We start from the raw sequence: 17775 nt of genomic DNA on the forward strand, positions 1-17775 counted from the left end.
TCCTCCTCCTCCTCTACCTCCTCCTCCTCCTCCCTCCTCTCACTCCTCCTCCTCTCCTCTCCTCCTCTTCCTCCTCCTCCTCCTTCTCCTCCTCCCCGCCTCCTCCTCCTCTTCCTCCTCCTCCTCCTTCTCCTCCTCCCCTCCTCCTCCTCCTCCTCCCCTCTTTCTTCTGGCTGCACTGTCCCTACACTTTTACCCTGTCCCCACCCTCCACACGTCCTGCTCACTCTTCCCCTGGGCTCTTGCACCTTAGTGCCTTCACACAGAGGTGAGCAGTGACAGGGAAAGGGACCCAAGGGGCTGGGGCAGGCTTCCTGCAGGGCCCTGGGCTGCCCAGAAGCACAGGGGTGGGAGATGGTTGGCTGGAGCTTGGTGCCAGAGGTGCCAGGAGGGCGGGTGGGTGATGAAGACAGGGCCACCAGAGCCTGCAGCAGGACATGTGGGTTTGGGACTTGTCCATGGTGTAAGTGATGTGAGGCACTGAGCTGGGGTCAGCAAGGCGTCCAGCACTCTCAGTTCCCTTGCCTGGGCGCCCTTGACCTTAACCTGCAGGCCCAGACCTCTGGGAACTCTGCCCTGCCCTCAGTCCACCACAGCCTGCACCATCCGTCCTCCCTGGGCCTGTTCTGCCTCTGCCCCGGCGGGGCTGGCTGCTCCCTCCTGCCGACTTCTCCTGAAACCGTGGCCGCTACCTGAGCCTCACTGGTACACCTGAAGCCAGCAGGAGGCCCTGGGGAAGGGAGAGGAGACCTCTGGTTTAGGAAGGCTGTTCTGGGCCCGGCAGGGCTGTGGGCCTGGGAAGGTCTGTGCTGGCTCTGAGACACCTGGGTGACCCACGTGAGAGGTGGGACCCGCCGCCCCGTCTCCTCTGGAAGGAAGGCCCGGGCAGCCCCTGGGTAGAAGCAGCGCAGGTGGCATCCTCCCCACCTGGCAGGTGGCTGTGAGTTGCACCGAGTTCAGCCGAGGTGGGAGGGCCAGGGGCCCTACTGGCCTTCCTGGAGAGGCCAGGATTCTTCCGTACAGTAGCCCCACCCAGGGAGTCGTCTTCACCCCTGCATATTCTTCCACAGATGTCTGGAAACCAAATGGGAAGACCTGTGACCTCTGAGCCCACTGCTGGTCTTATCTTTCTACTGTGAAACAGCAGCAGCTGCCACCAGCAGGACCTCTCTGGGTGACCTCTGACTAGTTTCTAGGGAGACAGGCGGCTGGGGGACCCTTTCCTCCCCCAGCCTTCCTTTTCCTCGCCCCCGTGTGGCTCCTTTGCCTGGGGGAGCCAGGGACCCAAGCAGCTGCCCCTCCTGGTCCACTTCCCTGCAAGTCCTCAGCCCTAGCTCTCAGCCGACTCACTCGTGGATGAGGTGGAGCACAGCAGACGTTCAAGACGTGTGTACCCCGTGGTGGCTCCTGCAGGCAGGGCCCGGGGAGGCCAGCACAGGGTCCTCTCCTGACCGGAGATCTCCGGAAGCCGCGATCTTTGTGTTCTTCTTTGTTCTCAGCTCCTAACACAAGCTGGCCTGGTGGGGGGCACCCTCCAGCTGCACGCGGCCCACTTTGACTGGGCTCTCACAGAACCTCACGGTGTGAACCTGGAAAGTCAGGTTGGTGCTCAGTGTGTGGGAGGTCCTAGGCTTTTTCCCCCAGAATGACTAATAAGTAAATAAATAGATACATACACGAGTACCTACCTACATACATATATACATGAGTACCTACCTACATACATATATACATGTGTACATACCTACCTACATACATACATGTGTACATATCTGCATACATACATACACACACGAGTACATACCTACATACGTACATGAGTACCTACCTACATACATGTGTACATATCTACATACATACATACATGAGTACCTACCTACATACATACATGTGTACACACTTACCTACATACATACATGTGTACATACCTACATACATGAGTACCTGCATACATACATAAACTCAGATGGATAAGTTGGGTCCAGTTTAAATGTCTCCTGGAGCCAAGTGGGGGCAGCTCTCAGGCTGGGCTGTCTGCGTAAGGCCCGTGGCACTGGCCATGTCCTGAGCCCTAGGGTCTTGCCCCAGCTAACTCCAGTCAGGGGCTGTTCCACAGGAGCCTGAAGCTGCCCTCAGCCAGACAGATGTCCCCTGAGCCATCTGAAGAGGGGGCAGATGGTGGTGATACTGGCCCCACCTCTGGGGAAAGCACCTCTTTCCTGCCTCCCAAAGAACACGATTTGGGAGACTGGGCTTGCTAATGAGGGCGTGAGGTGGTGCTCACAGGGTGGGACGCTCTGGATTCAGTACCAGACATCACATGCAGCTGGGACCCAGAGGGTTGGGCATCCCAGTCCATGGTGGAAATTTCTGGCCGGTGGCACCATTGTGGCCAGATCCCCACACTGGACCAGTGCTCCATCCCCCTGGGCCCCTGTCCCCATCACTCACAGCCAAGGACTGACTTCAGAGGGGCTCAAGACTGTCCCTTCCTGTGTCACAGCAAAGCCCCCCCCATGTTGCTGGGAATGCCCTCACCAGCCACCTTCCCTCGCTCCCCCTCAGGTCCTGCCCCAGGAAGCCCCACCTGGGACATGCCCTGTGTCCTGCTTCCATGTTTAAGGTGTGGAGAACGTCTGCTCATGGGGTTCTGTGGCACACAGGCACAGGCCACCAGGACAGCAGGCTCTGGAGGCCTGGCCTCACTGACCTGCCTCCCACTGGGTCTGACCCTCTTGTCTGAGGGGCCTGTTGGTCCTCCGGCCCTCTCCAGGCCTTTCCCATGTGGCTGGGTGTATCGTGTAGGGTCCGGGGTAGGCCAGGCAAGCTGCCTGGTGGACCGTCCAGCACTGCAGGCCCCACCACCAGAGGCCAGCAGCAGTCCATCTCCTCCCAAGTCCTCACCATCAGAAACACCCTGGACACTGGTGGACGTAGTGCACAGTGTTGGGTGCAGGGCAGGCTGAACAGATGTTGGCTGCAAGATAGCCCACGCACTCAAACCCCCCTCTATCTGGTCCTTTATCACCTGTTTGTGTCAAGTCCCGCTCAAGGCTGAGCACTCAACCCCCCTTGGGCCAACAAGGCAGCTTGCAGACCCAGAGGCCCCATTAGATTTGGGCTATAAAAACTCCCTCCTGCCAGGCCCCCTCTCTCTTGCTCTTGCTCTCTCCCTGTTCATCTCTTCTCTTTTCTCTCTCTCTCTTTCCTTCTTTCCTTTCTCTTTGTTGCACTGCTGCAATAAAGATCTTTTGGTTGCTCCGAGTGTTGTGGTCACTTTCCTTTCACACAGCAGCAGGGCACAGGCCCAGCAAGGAGGCTGCTCAGTCAGATGGGTATCTTCAGAGAACGACAAACCAGCCGCATGGGCTTTTCACATTCTAAGGTAAAACAATAGTTTATTCTGAAGTCATCTCCCTTTGGACAAGAAGCCGTCCCTGCTGGGTGGGTGTGCGTGCATCGTTCCCGCGGTCCTGGCTCCAGGGACCCTGCTCCCACCACGTGGCCTCTCTAGGGAAAGCTGAACTCTCAGCTGAACAGGAGGACTTCAGCTGTTGGTGACCGGGCCTCCCCACGTGACGGAACACGACTGTGGCCAGGCGCAGCGAAGCCCTTAGAGTAACACGCAGGCCCTCGCGTGGACATGCTCCTGTCGGTGGAAATGGCACTGATGGCGGGCAGAACAGCCAGCGATGAGCACCCCGGGTGGATGTCCTCCTCAAGACAGGCCTCCAAAGCCACAGCTCCAGTGAGGCCATCGAGGCCCTGAGCCACTTCTCCTAATGGGGCACATACACACGGCCAGTGGGGCCCGGCTCCGTCCAGCTCTGCAGCACCAACTGGCATGGCCTGGCCGGGCAGAGGAGAGATAGGTCCTGAGGACACCCGTGACAGGCTCCTGGCACTGGGCCTCTGGCTCCCCAGACGGGCCGCCTTTCCTTCCTCCTGCTGAGGCACCTTTCCTGGGCCTGTGACCTCCCTCCCGCCCTCGCCTCTCCCCAGCAGGTGCCACAGGAGTTCTGGTCATCCCAGGGCTCCCACATCGTGACTCACTACCTGCTCTGAGATCACCGCAGAGGGCAGTTCAGCTGGTGTCAGGAGGTGGCCCACGGGGCGTTGATCCAGGTGCCGGAGGAGCTGAGGTGCTGGACGAGTCCCAGGTCCAGGATGCAGGGAGGGGGCACTCCAGGGAGCCCGGGGCCCAGCCTGAAGACCAAGGGGGGCGAGGCCCAGGGACAGCAGGAGGGAGCCAGGGGACCTGGCAGTGCACCACAACTGGGAGCCAAAGTAGAAGCTTTCCTGGATCCTGTAACAGGAAATGGGGTAACGCCCAGGTCACTCTCTGAAACACAGGCCTCCTTTGACATAGCTGCTCTGCCCTCTAGTCCAGGCCTTGGCTATGGAGTGTGGGGTCCACCTGGCCCTGGACCAAGGAGCACAGAGGGTTCATTCTGGGGCCGTCTTGGTGGAGGGTCAGGATCGGGGCACTCCCCGTGGCCAGCAGCAGCCCTGGGCCGCATAACAGCTTCTTCAGGAACAAGGATTCCTGCTCCTCAGGTGAACAGACCCCGGCAGGAAGCCTGGCAGAGCAGTGTCCCCGACGGGAAGCGACACAGCCAACACAGGTCACCAGCATGTTTGATGAGGCTCTTCCTCCTGGTCCTCACAGCCTTGTATTTGGGGGTCCTCTCAGTGTTCCTAGGGGGTGCATCACGGAGAGAGGCCTGGGGAAGGATGGGGACCATTTTTCTGTAAGATCCCTGCCACTCTGACCTGCGGCCCTGGGGTGACCATAGCTGCAAGAGGGCAGAGCTGCCACACTGCCCAGGGTGCTCCATCTGGGGTCAGAGCTGGGCCTCCGTGCTGTCAGGGTGGACTCGGTCTCGTCAGCGCCCCAGAGGAGGGAGTGAGGTGTGCTGGGGAGGGACAGCACTGGCCCCTCCAGGTCAGCTCCTGTTCACCTGATCTCCTGCTCCCTCTGCTGGGGACCCAGCTGCCAGGCCGCCACACCTGAGCCACGTGCTGGACCTGGCCCCTGGCTCTACCTCAGAGGCTGGCCCACATTGGGGTGACGGTCTCCTCTGTGCCGGTTTCCCTGGGTTCTCCAGATGCCCCTGCACTGGGTGCCATCCCCCGGCTTCCCTGTCTTCCGGAGCTCCTCAGCCTTCGCAGGGCACAGGCTGGCTCTGGCAGACACACTCTCTGTAGGCCCGTTTCTCCTGGATGACTGCCTGGGGGTTCCCGCCACCTGGTGCCAACCCCCTGCAAGTGGGCAGTCACGGCGTCCCCACCCTGTGCTGTATGCCTTAAAAATAGAAGCCAGCTTAAAACCCCCGCCCTGATCTTGTGTCTTACGCTTCACCTGAAGCCCGTTTTGTTGTTGTTCTTGGAATCACATTGGATATAAAGTTGGCCAAGTTGGAGGGTCCTCGCCAGTGGTGGGAGATTCGTAGGTACCCATGAGCAGGGGCTCAGGAGAGCAGGGGAACCTAAGGGCCAGACCTCCACTCCACCACCCACCTGTGCAGCCAGCTAACAGGACAGGGCAGGTCCTGCCCACCAGGGCAGCCAGGAGGGAGAGCTGCTGGAGAGACAGGTCCACTGCCGGGTGCCCTTCTGTGCTGACCACCTGCCCAAGGAGGGGAGGATGACCATGCTCAGCCCACAGGAGAAACACCTGGCCAGCCGGGGTTCCGACCAGAGTGAGAACTTCTCGGCCTCATATCCAGTGCCTTTGAGGTAAGTTCTGATGCCTCATTTGGGGAGGGCCGAAGAAAAGAGCAAGGGACAGTGACCATGGAAAGACCCAGTTCAAGAGACTCAGAGCAGCCCTGGGTGTCCCAGCCCTCACAGCCAGCAGTCACCTCCTGCAGGTGGCCAGGGCCAGGCAAAAGGACACGCTGGGCTGGCTGTGGCTCTGGTGGCCAGCACACCGGGAAGGAGTGTGTGGAACTAGAGGAGGAGACACACACAGCACGGGCAGGCAGCCAGGAGTGGGCGCCCCTCCTGTGGCCTGGCGGGCGGGCGAGGGCGGGCACTCCCAGGAACTGGGGCCCTGGAGACCGGCCATATCTGCAGAGGCCAGGAGGCAGAGGACAGCAGGTGCCAGCCCCCACTCCCAGCAAGGGAGGGGCCCTCCCTCAGCTTAGGAAGGTAGTCCTAGAATTAGACAAAGCCCAGTAGCACAAGGCACTTGCTGTCCACGTCGCCATTGCTGCCATACGCCCAGAGTGGCCAGGTTCACCTGCCTCTGCCTGCATGTGTGCCCAGCACTGCCTGCTAGACAGAGCCCAAAGACAGGGTGGAGGGGACACTGCAGTGGCCTAGGGCAGGACTCTGACTCCTCCACAGCCCAGGAGAAACTGGCTCCTGATGTGGGGGCTGCCCCTGATGTCCTCTGGGTGGCCAGACAATGGGCTCCCTCATCATCAGGGCACACTCATCTGCTGTGTGCTCTGGGAGCAGCAGAGACCCTGGGGGGACAGGGCAGGGCTGCGGGTGTGAGGGAGCTGGGAGAAGGAGCCAGGCAGGGGGCACTCCACGGGAAGGTCCAGGCAGGAAGGGAGGGAGGTGCCCCCCCCTTATCATCAGGAAGTGTAAGATGAACTGTGGGGGGGGGCAGGAAGTGGGAGGGTCATGGTCAGATGAGGAGCTGCCTGACCAGGTCACAGCATCGAGGGGGACCTGTCTCAGGTTTCTGTTGCTCTCTTGTTTGTTTGTTTTGTTTTGTTTTTGACTAGCAGAGTAGTTTTATTGGTAACTTAAAGTCCTAACAACAGAAGCAGGTGGGCTCGGCGTGCACGAGGCCGGAGGACCAGGGGGAATTCCTGAACCGTGCTCCTCGAGGTTGGGCAGCTGGCCGTTTCCTGGACTCAGGGATCTGCAGTCCTGTCCCCAGAGCAGCCCTGAGCCCCTGTGGACTCTGTAAATTCACTCTGGGGGTCTGGCCAGGCCTCCTGTAGAGAAGTGTGTCTCAGGTCCCTGGCCTGGTCCCCCAGGTGGGAAGAGCTGGTGGGGGCCCACCAGGGTCAGGTCTGCAGGGACATGCTCTGAGCCCAGGGATTCCTCCTGCAGAAAGGTGGACGGAAGCCACTGGAGCGTGACTGAAGAGCAGGCCGACTGCCCGTGGGCGGAGGGGGCCCTGGCGTGGCACAGAGGTGGGGTCCCAGCCAGCCTGCCCCGCCCTGGCTGCCCTGAAGCACCCCTAGCCTCTCAGGCCACAGAGCAGGGGGTGAGGACTCCAGGCAGATCTCACGCAAGCCAAGAGGTGCTGTGGGCTTCCACCTCCCGTGTGCCCCGGGAGCACACGACACCTCACTGCCCACATCGCCAGGCGCATGAGGGCACGATGAGCCCATGGGGCACGTGGGACCTCCCTGAGACGGGGAGCAGCTGAGGGCTGGTGGGGCCATCTCGGCCATCCCGCTGTGGCGCCGTCCTTCCTTGAAGCCCCCCAGAGCCCAGCTGGCTCTCTGAAAGGTGTACAGGAAACGTGTTCTCTCTCCTCCAACAAAGCCAGTGGCACCCTCGGTCAGTGAGACCCCAAAGTGGCCCCTGTGGTAGGCCTAAGTGTGTCCCCAAACCCCCGTGTGGAAGCCATAGCTCCAGCAGCTCAGGATGGGGCTGCCTGCAGAGGCAGGAGGTGAAGTGGGGTCACAGGCTGAGCTCCACCCAAACCGAGTGGTGAGGGACGAGCAGAGACCAGGACCTAGACACACGTGGGGTGCAGGGACCTCAAGAGGACTCGGGAGGAGACAGAACCCAGAAGCAACCAGCCCCGACACCCTGACCTCCGGCCCCAGCCCCCATGGCGGTGAGCTCTGTGGTTGGAGCACACCCTGGGCCTCGTGCAGTGTTCTGTGACGGCAGCCGAGCAGGCTTCACACACTCTCACACACGCTCACACACACCCACACACGTTCACACATGCTCACACACAGACACTGAGACACGGGAGGCAGGACCCTGAGACTGAAACCACGGTCAGAGGGAGGGACTGCTGTGGGCCACAGCCGCGGGAGAGACAAGGCTGGTGAGCAGAGCGGCCAGGGGGTGGGGGTCTGCACAGGAGGCCAGGCCTCCCGGGCTGCAGCCTGTGTACTTTCTGGCGGTGAGACCCCAGACACGTGTCCCAGCCTCTGTGTCCTTCATGCGTAGGAGGTGGAAACCGTGCGACCTTGGGTGTCAGAGGAGGATCAAGTGAGCCAATGTTTGCCAAGGTTCAAGCAGCACGTGGAGAACAGAGAGCACAGTGCTTGCTGCTCTCGGTCACCTGAGAAGCTCAGGTCACTTGAGACAGGCATTCACTTTCTGGGTGAGGTGCAGAGCCGCGATCCTAGCACTGTTCTCAAACATTCCAGCCGGAGACCTCTTCACCTTCCTAAAAGTTACTGAGGACCCCAGAGAGCACTTCTGTGGGAGGTACTCTCCCTATTTACCATTCTAGGGATGGAAACTAAACCCAAAATGTTTGGAAGATATTTATCCATTCACTTAAACACAACAGGAGCAGAGCTCATAGACTTCACATGGATGATTCACGACAGCTACAGGGGCTCAGATGCCCCCGGGGTCTGGTCGTCCACTCTCCCGGCTGAGCCTGCCCGTGGACAGCCTCCCTTGACGACGCTCTCTTCTTCCTAGGCAAAATTCAGCTCAGTGAGCAGAGTGGCCTCGTTCTGTGTCCTGGGGATCTTTCCTGTCGGCGGTGGGCTTGTCTTATCTGCTGGGCACCCCGTCCCCGCCAGTGGGTGTCCTAGCGAGGGGCATGGAGAGCATGTGACACACGGTTATGTGGCTGGGAAAGGGAGGGTCTTGTGGGTCTCCCAAGAGGGCCTCGGGGTGCGGGGTCCAGGGCTCCTGCCGAGGACCAAGGAGGTGAGACGACAGGTGCTCAGTGGAGCCCATGGGGCAGGCCGGGCTCAGTGGACCCTGCGGGGCAGCCGGGCTACCCCCAGCATGGTTCCGGTTCTGTCAGTTCTCCTCCTCAGTCACTGCAGGCCAAGGGCCAGCCTGGAAAGCTCGGGAGGGGCCCACCGAGGGATCCACCCGAACCAGGGGGCTGAGGGCCCAGGCACCTCGGGGTGCCAGGTGGGCCGGCCAGGCCCCTGCAGCCAGCGCACACGCCCGCAGAGGCACCTGCCCCACATGGCACTGCCCCACCCAGATTCTGGGAAAGGTCAGTGGGGCAGGGGCACAGAGAGACTCACACAGGTGGCAGCCGCTGGGCACCTGCGCACACCCGGCCTCCCCGGCACCAGGTGACACACACCTGCCACGCTGCTCCCGTGCCCTGTCCTGGGTTTCCCCCAGAGGCCTCAAGTCCCACAGGAGCACTGTCAAGGGAGGCTGTCCACAGGAGGCTCCCAGCGGGAGAGTGGACGACCAGACCCGGGGGCACCTGAGCTCAGGGAGAGCCTCCTGCTGCTCACACCCTGCCTGAGGCAGGGCCTGGGTGAGCCGTAGCCCTGCCCTTGGGGACGGTGGCCTCAGTGCCTGTGCTCACTCCCTCTAGCTTGCTCCCCTCCTCAGGAGCTCCCCCTTGGACCCTGCACAGAAGCCCCGCTTCCTGTCATCCCCTGGGTAACAGTCACCGCCTGTCTCCTGCTGCATTCCCGCCCCCACGGCTCACTGCTCATGCAGGCTGGGGGCACTCACTTGCTGGCTGTCCTCCCCGAGGCCATGAGCCCTGCCTGACCCTCTGCAGCCCCCGGAGACCCCAGGCTCTCACTCTCCAGTCTCTCCGTGGCCAGGAGAGGTCACAGCAGAGCCCAGCAGGGCGCGGCAGGGGAAGCCGAGAGCTCTGGACTGAGGGCTGCTGCCTGGCACAGCACAGAGCCCCAAGGACAGAGGTGACATGTGCTGTGTGTCTAAGCACAGCCACAGGCCACAGCCACGGCTCAGCCCAGGAGGGACCACAGGCACATGTCTTGCGAGGGTGGCCCGTAGGTCACAACGCAGCTGGAAAGTCTGTCACCTGGTGCCTGGCAGACATTGGCCAAACCATGATGGTGCCGTGTGCAACTCACGGCCGCACGCGGATGTGCTGGTGGCACGGGCTGAGGTCTTCCTGTGCTGCACTGCGTGTCACTGTTTGGAGTGGCTCCTACTGAAGAAGGCCACTGCGACTCAGTGCCATGGCTGGCGGGCAGCGGCTCGCGCACTCGCGTTGGCTCTGCACTGCACCCGTGGCAGCCCTGTGTGTGTGCACTCTAGCGTGCCCACACCAGACCTGTTTCTAGACTGTGTCCCTGTCCTTAGATGACCCTGGCTCTGTGTGTGGAGAGAGATTATTGTAAGGGATCTGCTCGGGGTCTAGGGAGGCTGACGCGCTCCATGGTCAGCAAGCTGCGGAGCGCTGACGGTGCCGATCGGATCCAGAGACGGATGCCCACGTCCCAGCCTGAAGCAGGCAGGAAGCCTCACTCCTCGGCACCTGCCTTTCTTCCGCTGCTCTCAGGCACTCGACCGGCGAACGAGGCCACCCACACTGCGGAGGTGTCTGCGTTCCTTCACCCACTGGCTCAGAGGCTCCTCTCACCCAGAAACACCCAGAACCATGCGTGACCGAGGGTCCGAGCAGCCGGGGCCTGGTCACAGCTGTCTGCAGCTGCCTGGGCTGCGCCCTTCCAGGTGAGCCTGCATCCAGTTTCCCTGTGCAGTGGAGTCCGAGGGAGGCTCCCTCCAGCAGGGCCACACGTGGGGACCAGGGTGCTTTGGCAGGACCTGACCCTTGGTCTCCGTTTTAAGGCCATTTGGTTCTTTTCAAAACTTTCCCCAGAAACTTGCTCCAAGCAATAAGGGTCGGCCCCCTGTTGTTCGAACACTGTCCGATTGTATCAGAATCACCGCTATCTGGGTGTCTGCATGAGAGCTCCGCACCACCAGGTGATAGGGGTGGTCAGCTCCGCTGGGACCTGCCAGGACCCCCTCCCACGAGCCGTCAGTGATGGTGATGATGGCATCGAGCAGCTCAGGCCTGCCTGTCTGTCTGTGCACTGTTCCCACACACACTCGTGCGTTCGCCGCTGAAACCTGAGCAGGTGTTTTCTGCCCCCCTGCTCCCCCCAGGGGAAGGCCGCGTTCCGCTTTCCAGGCCAGCCGCTGGCACACCTTGCTCAGGCTACTCCTCCCCACCTGCAGCCGGGCAGCCATCGGATGCCAGCAGGGAAGGGGCCCTGGAGAGCCAGGAGCTCACACCAGGAGGATGAGCTCCCCAGACGCTGGGTCGCGGGCCCTGCCTCCAGCCCTACCCCAGGGCCTCCCAGGCTGCTGACCCCAGATCAGAGGCGCGACCTCGGGCAGGCAGACGCATCGGGACTTACTGACCCCGAGCTAAATCTTGACAGGACTTCAACACCACACTGATGCTTACCTGCGGGACGTGTGGCTGAGTCTGAAGTTGGTGCAGGGCCTTCCACAGGCCTGCAGCCCCCACGTCTCCATCGGCCGTGTCTGCCCCTCTCAGCAAAACCCAACCCCACACCCCAAAGCCGTGGTGGGGGCCTCTGGAAGGCACCTAGGAGGGGGGCTGGCAGGAGAGCTGGCATCAGCCCGCGGAGCTCGAGCCCCGCTCTACTTGGCGGGGCCACCAGGACACTATCTGCTTGTGCTTTTGCTGTGGGTTCAGCCAGCAGAACACGGCTGCCACCCCAGGCTGCCACCCCAGCCTCGTGGGGGACAATCAGCTCTGCGGGTGCAGAGCCTCACAGGACGTGGGGCCTGCCTGGCCCTGGAGCGTGTGTCCCCAGGCCAAGCCGCTCGGCACACTGCAGCAGGGCAGAGGCAGTGCCGCGGCTGGCTTAGAAAGGGAAGTGACGGTGCGCGGCTCAAGGAGCAAGCTCAGAGAAGAGCCAGAGGCAGGCCAGAGGACTCCGTCCACTAGGGCACTCACTGGAGGGTGAGTCCTTCAGAGCCCCCGGACGTCCCTGCTCCTTCCACCCTCGACCCGACAGGCAAAGCAGAGCCAGGAAGGCCATCCTGCTGTGACAGGCGGTCAGCCTCCTTCCTGCTTCTAGAACCCGCAAGACGCCAGGAGCAGCCATTCCCAGGCTGGCCACACACAGACCAGCTGGAGTCTAAGACAGGAGGCCTGCAGGCCACAGGAGGTGTCAGCGAGGACGCGGGAAAGGCCCACTCTCACACCGCGGGCGGGCTGCAGACCCGGGCAGCCACCACGGGAAGCAGGATGGAGAGTCTCAGGAAACTGGGAGTGGACCACCATTGGACCCAGCTATCCCACTCCTTAGTCGATACACAAAGGGCTTAAAATCAGCTACTGTAGTGACGCAGCCACATCAATGTACCTAGCAGCTCACTTCACAATAGCTGAGCTATGGAACCAACTGGAATGCCCTTCAATGGGTGAATGGATAAACCAAATGGGGTACATATACACCACAGAATATTACTCAGCCTTAAAGAAGAATGAAATCATGGCATTTGCAAGTGGATGGAGCTGGAGAATATCATGCTAAGTGAAATAGCCAAACCCCAAACACCAAAGGCCAGATGTTTTTTCTGATGAGCAGATACTAATCCCTAGTGGGGGTGTGGTGGAATAAAGGAACCTTGGATTGTGCAGAGGGGAGTAAGGGGAGGAGAGAGGGTGTGGGGATGGGAGGGTCAGCAGAACGAGATGGACATCCTTACCCTATGTACATGTCTGATCACACCACGGTGTGACTCTGCACCATGTTCAGCCAGAGGAAGGAGAGGTTGTGCTCCACTTGTGCCCAATATGTCAGAATGCGTTCTCCTGTCATGTAAAACAAATCAGAAACAAGCAAATAAATTAAACGGGAGATGCCGCAGTCTGGCTGGGCACACAATCACGAGCCACCACACAGCTTGTAGATTCAAACAGCAACTCTTTATTCCCGAACTCACACCAGCCGTCTACAATCACGTTCTGGGGAAATCCACGTTCTCTGCCCAAATCCACCTCCACTGGGCTTCTGTCTCCCAAAATATACTGTCTGAATCCCGTGAGAACTCAAGGGGAACTCAGGCAGCAGGATACACCCTATTCCCAGCAGGAATAATCTTAAACCTTAAACCTGGAACCTAAACCGGGAACGCCCTAATCCACCTTGGTCCTTGAGCAAGGTCACCTACATTCAATGTCACTGCAACATGGGGTACGCTGGCAAGGAAATTGTCATACCTACTTGGCTAATGGCTCCCAGCAGGGAGGCCCCTCCATCAACCCTCTCTGGTCGTCAGCATGTTTAAGAGCACCTGGAGGTCCTGGCCCAGAGCCCTGGGGAGGCCAGGTTCCTTCCTGGGGCCGAGGGACAGGGCTAGGGCTCAGTGCTCGATGGCTTCATCTGTAAGGGTTTGTGGGAGGTCCTGAAACTCAGAGGGACTTGGGCTCACTGCTGCTCAGCTCCTGAGGACAGCCTGGACACGGCGCAGTATCCCAGGGGTGGGACTGGCTGCCCCAGGGGCTCAGGCGTGCCGTCCTTCCCAGGGAGGGACACATCAGAAACTCCAGGGAAAGTGGATGCCCCGATGGCCACTGGGGCCTGAATGTGTCCCCAAAGTCCATGTGCTGGGAACTCTGCAGAGCAGCAGTGTTTGGGAAGGGCCCTCCCGGGGTGATGGGGCGTTGGTGCTGTTACCTGGGAGTGGGACCCTCACAGAAGGAGGGCCATGCCCGCCTCTCTCTCCATCTACCCCTCCCCCGTGAGACCTTCCCCCGTGTTGTGACACAGCAGAGCCCGCATCAGACCTGATGAGGCCCACAAGCCACATGACTGCCTGCTCCTCGTAAGTTGCTGGTCTGTGAAGTTTTGCTGTAGCAGCTCAGAGCAAAGGAAGAACCGAGTAGATGCTGGGTGCTGCGTGGGTGCTGGGGCTTCAAGCAGTGCTATGTTGCTAAGTGGGTGCTGGGGCACTGAGTAGGTGCGGGATGTCAGTTGCTACTGGTATGCTCAGTAGGTGTGGGGGTGCTGGGTGGGTGCTGGGTGGGTCACTGGGATAACCATCCTCCTCCCTGTCTCCCTTAGGTGCTCAGGAGAGACCCCAGGAAGCGCAGTCTCTCTGCCACAGCCTCTGCCTGGCGGAGGCCCTGACCTCAGGGAGGGAGGAGAGTGGGCCTCTCTGGGCAAGCGGGAGGGCGTGGGGTCAGCCGGTGCGACAGCACCAGCGTGGAAAGCAGGAGCCGGGCTTTCCTGTCGAGGCCCCAGCCTCGCCTAGTGGCCCTTGACACAGAATGTCCTGCGCCACTTTCTTGACTAAGTGAGGAAGGGATTGGTGAGCTGGTAGGAGGGAAAAGGCCTGTCCTGCAGGGAACCGGCTTTTTGTCTTCAGAGACTCCCTAGTGTGTCCCACCCTCTGTACCCCTTGGTCGTGTGGCCAAAGCACAAGGAGGGACAGCCAGGCCTCCCTAGAGGATGACAGGTAGACCCAAGGAAGAACTGTCAGAGCTACTAAGAGGGTAGAAGCTGGGGGACCACCTGGGAGCAGGTGACGGCTCCAGGGAATGTTCTCCTCAGAATGAAGATGGATGGCTGACCAGGGGGCACCAAAAGACGCACAGATGGGGTCCAGCTATGGGGACAGTGTCCAGGCCGTTTCCTGAGGGACAGGTCCACATCAGCCAGAGTTCTTCCAGGTTCAGCTGGACCTGTCCCTCAGGCCCACAGGTCCCCATCCCTGAGAAGAGAGAAGACATTGGTCTCCAGGGTCAGGGGCCACTTCTCCTCGTGTCTGTGTGGTGTGTGTGTGTCTGTGTGGTATGTGGTGTGTGTGTGTGTCTGTGTGGTATATGGTGTGTGTGTGTGTCCATGTGGTATGTGCTGTGTGTGTGGGGGGTGTTGTGTGTCTGTGTGGGGTGTGTGTGTGGGGGGTGTTGTGTGGGTGTCCATGTGGTATGTGGTGTGTGTGTGTCTGTGTGGTATGTGGTGTGTGTGTGTGTCCATGTGGTATGTGGTGTGTGTGTGTCTGTGTGGTATGTGGTGTGTGTGTGTGTGTGTCCATATGGTATGTGGTGTGTGTGTGTGGGGGTGTTGTGTGTCTGTGTGGGGTGTGTGTGTGGGTGTGTGTCTGTGTGGTATGTGGTGTGTGTGGGGGGTGTGTGGGGGTATGTGGGTGTGTGTGTGTGTGTGTGTGTGTGTGTGTGGTGTGTGCGTGGTGTGTGTGTGTGTGGTGTGTGTCTATGTGGGTTTTTTTTGTGTGTGTGCGCATGCGGGGCCGTGTGCACACACTCAGGCGAGCACACAGAGTGAGCTGCATGTGGAGGACTTCCAGCCGAGCCTCGGTGGTGAACCTCCGCCCGCTCTGTGCCCGCGAGTGCCAGGTCCTGGGTTATACAGACGGCCGTGACCGGCCAGGCCCAGGCAGGATGGGCGAGTGCTGACCCTGGGCAGGCTGCAGACCCCAGAGGACCTGCGGTAAAGAGCCTCCCAGGAGCTCACAGAGGCTCGCTGTGGCCGGCTGCCTGTCCCTGCCGCTCTGTCCTCAGAAGCTGCGTCTGCGGGGGGCCTCCGTGGTTCTGAGAAAGGAGACCAGGCGCCTCCTGAGAGCTCCAAGGGAGGCTCTCTCTGAGCGAGCCCGAGCCCCGCCTCCCCGGGGTGGGAAGTCCCAGGAACTTCCGGAATCCTTGTTCAGAGGGTCTCGGGCGACAGCCCTCTCTGGACGACCGCAGTCAGCGAACCTTCTTCCTGAAAACCCCTCGGACGTCCAGCCTCTCCGTCCTCACCAACCCTGTTCAGGAGGCCGTGCAAGGAGGGCACAGAGCCAGGGTGGTGGCCGGCGGCTTGGGGTGCTCCACTGGCTGCTGTGAAGCTGGGGGGTCACGTGAGGGTGGCCAGGACCAGGCCACGGGCACCCAGGCCCAGGCCAGCGCCTGCTTTCTCCACCTCCTGACCGTGGGCTTGGCGAGCCTCGACCCCCTTCCCACCCACAACATGGAGTGCAAGGAGGGCCCATGGTGGGCCACAGGTGGGCGACACGCACAGCCCCTCCCCCCAGTTATGTAGGTGGCATGCCCATCGTCCTCGTCAGCACGGACACCTCCACCAACGCCAGCTCCCTGGGACACCGTGGTACCCGTGACCCCCAGCTCCCTTCCTGCTCCCTCTACTGTAAGATGCCCCATTGGACCAGTTTGCAGTTACCATGGTGATGAGGTTGCCATGGAGCAAAGCTCCGCCCCCTGCACACACAGAGGTCTCTGGTGCCTGCGTGAAGGTGGTCAGGGAGGGTGGTTGGAGACCTTGGCTCTCTCTCCACGGCGACCTGAGCCTGCCGCTCCTCTGTGGTGCTCTGAGGCTTCCTGTCTTCAGACACCCTGATACAGAGGCACTGGGGTGCCGTGTGGGAGCCGTGGCTCGAGGGTGTTTAGAAAGAGATCAGGACACAGTGGCCTGTTATGGTTGTGGCTGGTCGGCTCCACCCCAGGGCCAGCTGGCTGAGTTCCCAGACATCCGTGTACACCACACACCTTGGAGCTGGCTAGATCCTCTGCCAGGGCCTCCTGAATGTACTGAATCAGTGTTTCTGGCACCTGAATTAGTAAAGCCAACACAGGATTCTCAGACTCCAGGGCACCGGGTACAAAGCGCTCCTGAGTGTCCTTGGCCTCTGATACCTGCCTTCTCTGAAGAGTCTACCCAGCTGGGTGAGGCCAGTCCCTCTGTTAACTTCCACTTCTCTTCTTAAAAACAGAAACAGAAAGCTAGGTAGTAGGTGAACAAATCCCGTTGTCAAACGTTCAAACAGTGTGGAGATCCACAGGGGAGAAGTGAAAGTCCTCCTCCACCTCCCGCCTCCTCCCAGGAGCCCCCAGGAGCCCTGCGGCCATTTCCACCAGACCTTGTGCAAAGAGGATTCTTGCAGTGTAATCAAGGTGAAGCAAAGTCCTGCTGTTATTTGATTTTACATAAACGAGCTCTTGCTGTGCACTGCAGTCTTACCTTGTCGGTCTCACACAGCAGGGGGCTTGGATCCTTAGGTCATCCTCAGCCTCCAGGACGGCTGCCCCGTTCCCTAGGCACCCACTGGTCTTGAACTCCTGCAGGTGCTTGAGTCAGTGAGGATCCCAGAGGATTTTGCTGGAGTGGATCACAGCCTCTGATATTTACCATACTAGAAAACAAAGGTGATAAATGTAAAACACTTATGAATTCATTTTAAAATAAACCAGACCCATTACATACAACCATAAATAATACTCTTTTTTCCAAAAAAGAAAACTGTACTTTAAAACAAAACAGGCTCATGTGAAGAGTGGCCTTGTTTCACGTGGTTACCGTCAGCCTGAAGGGGCCTCCCCCGTCTTCTGCCATCCACCTGTGGCGGCTTCAGTCCCAGAGCTGCTGGACCCTGCTCCATTGAGAAAAAGAGCCGGAGAGGGAACGTGTCTTCTCTGGACCTCAGGGAGCCCTGAAGAGGTTTGGAAAGATGGTCCAGGTCCTCACCTCTGTGACAGCCCCATCCATGGCAAGGGGGTCGCAGAGCGGACCAGACACACCCCTTTCAGAAGTGTTTGTGATTCTTGCTGCGTGCGTCTGGTTATGGATGAACCGACTCCGGAGGCTGCGGAGAGCAGCACAGCTCTGGCCTCGGTGTTAGGATGTTCATTCTGGGGAAGGCGGGACACACTTCAAGGAGAGTGCGCGAGGGGGCCACGGAGAGAACCAGAGCCGCCCCACGCGACGGGCTCATCAGAGGTGCACCCTCCACCCACACACGTGATAGGCACCGACAGTGCACCCTGCAGCCACGAGATGAGCCCCCACAGGTGCACCCTGCAGCCACATGATGAGCCCC

General features: G+C 60.2%; 1 long non-coding RNA gene across 1 annotated transcript; it reads right to left on the reverse strand.

Annotated features, from left to right (window-relative positions):
• Positions 1–8467: 8467 nt before the first annotated feature.
• On the reverse strand, positions 8468–16528 carry LOC125611213. Its single transcript, XR_007341349.1, has 3 exons — positions 16122–16528; positions 12652–12757; positions 8468–8755 (listed from the first exon to the last, which is right to left on the reverse strand). It is a non-coding gene; the product is annotated as an uncharacterized LOC125611213 (long non-coding RNA).
• Positions 16529–17775: the final 1247 nt, after the last annotated feature.

The sequence above is a fragment of the Marmota marmota genome, unplaced genomic scaffold (genome assembly GCF_001458135.2).
Source record: "Marmota marmota marmota unplaced genomic scaffold, marMar, whole genome shotgun sequence".
NCBI classification, from domain to species: Eukaryota; Metazoa; Chordata; class Mammalia; order Rodentia; family Sciuridae; genus Marmota; species Marmota marmota.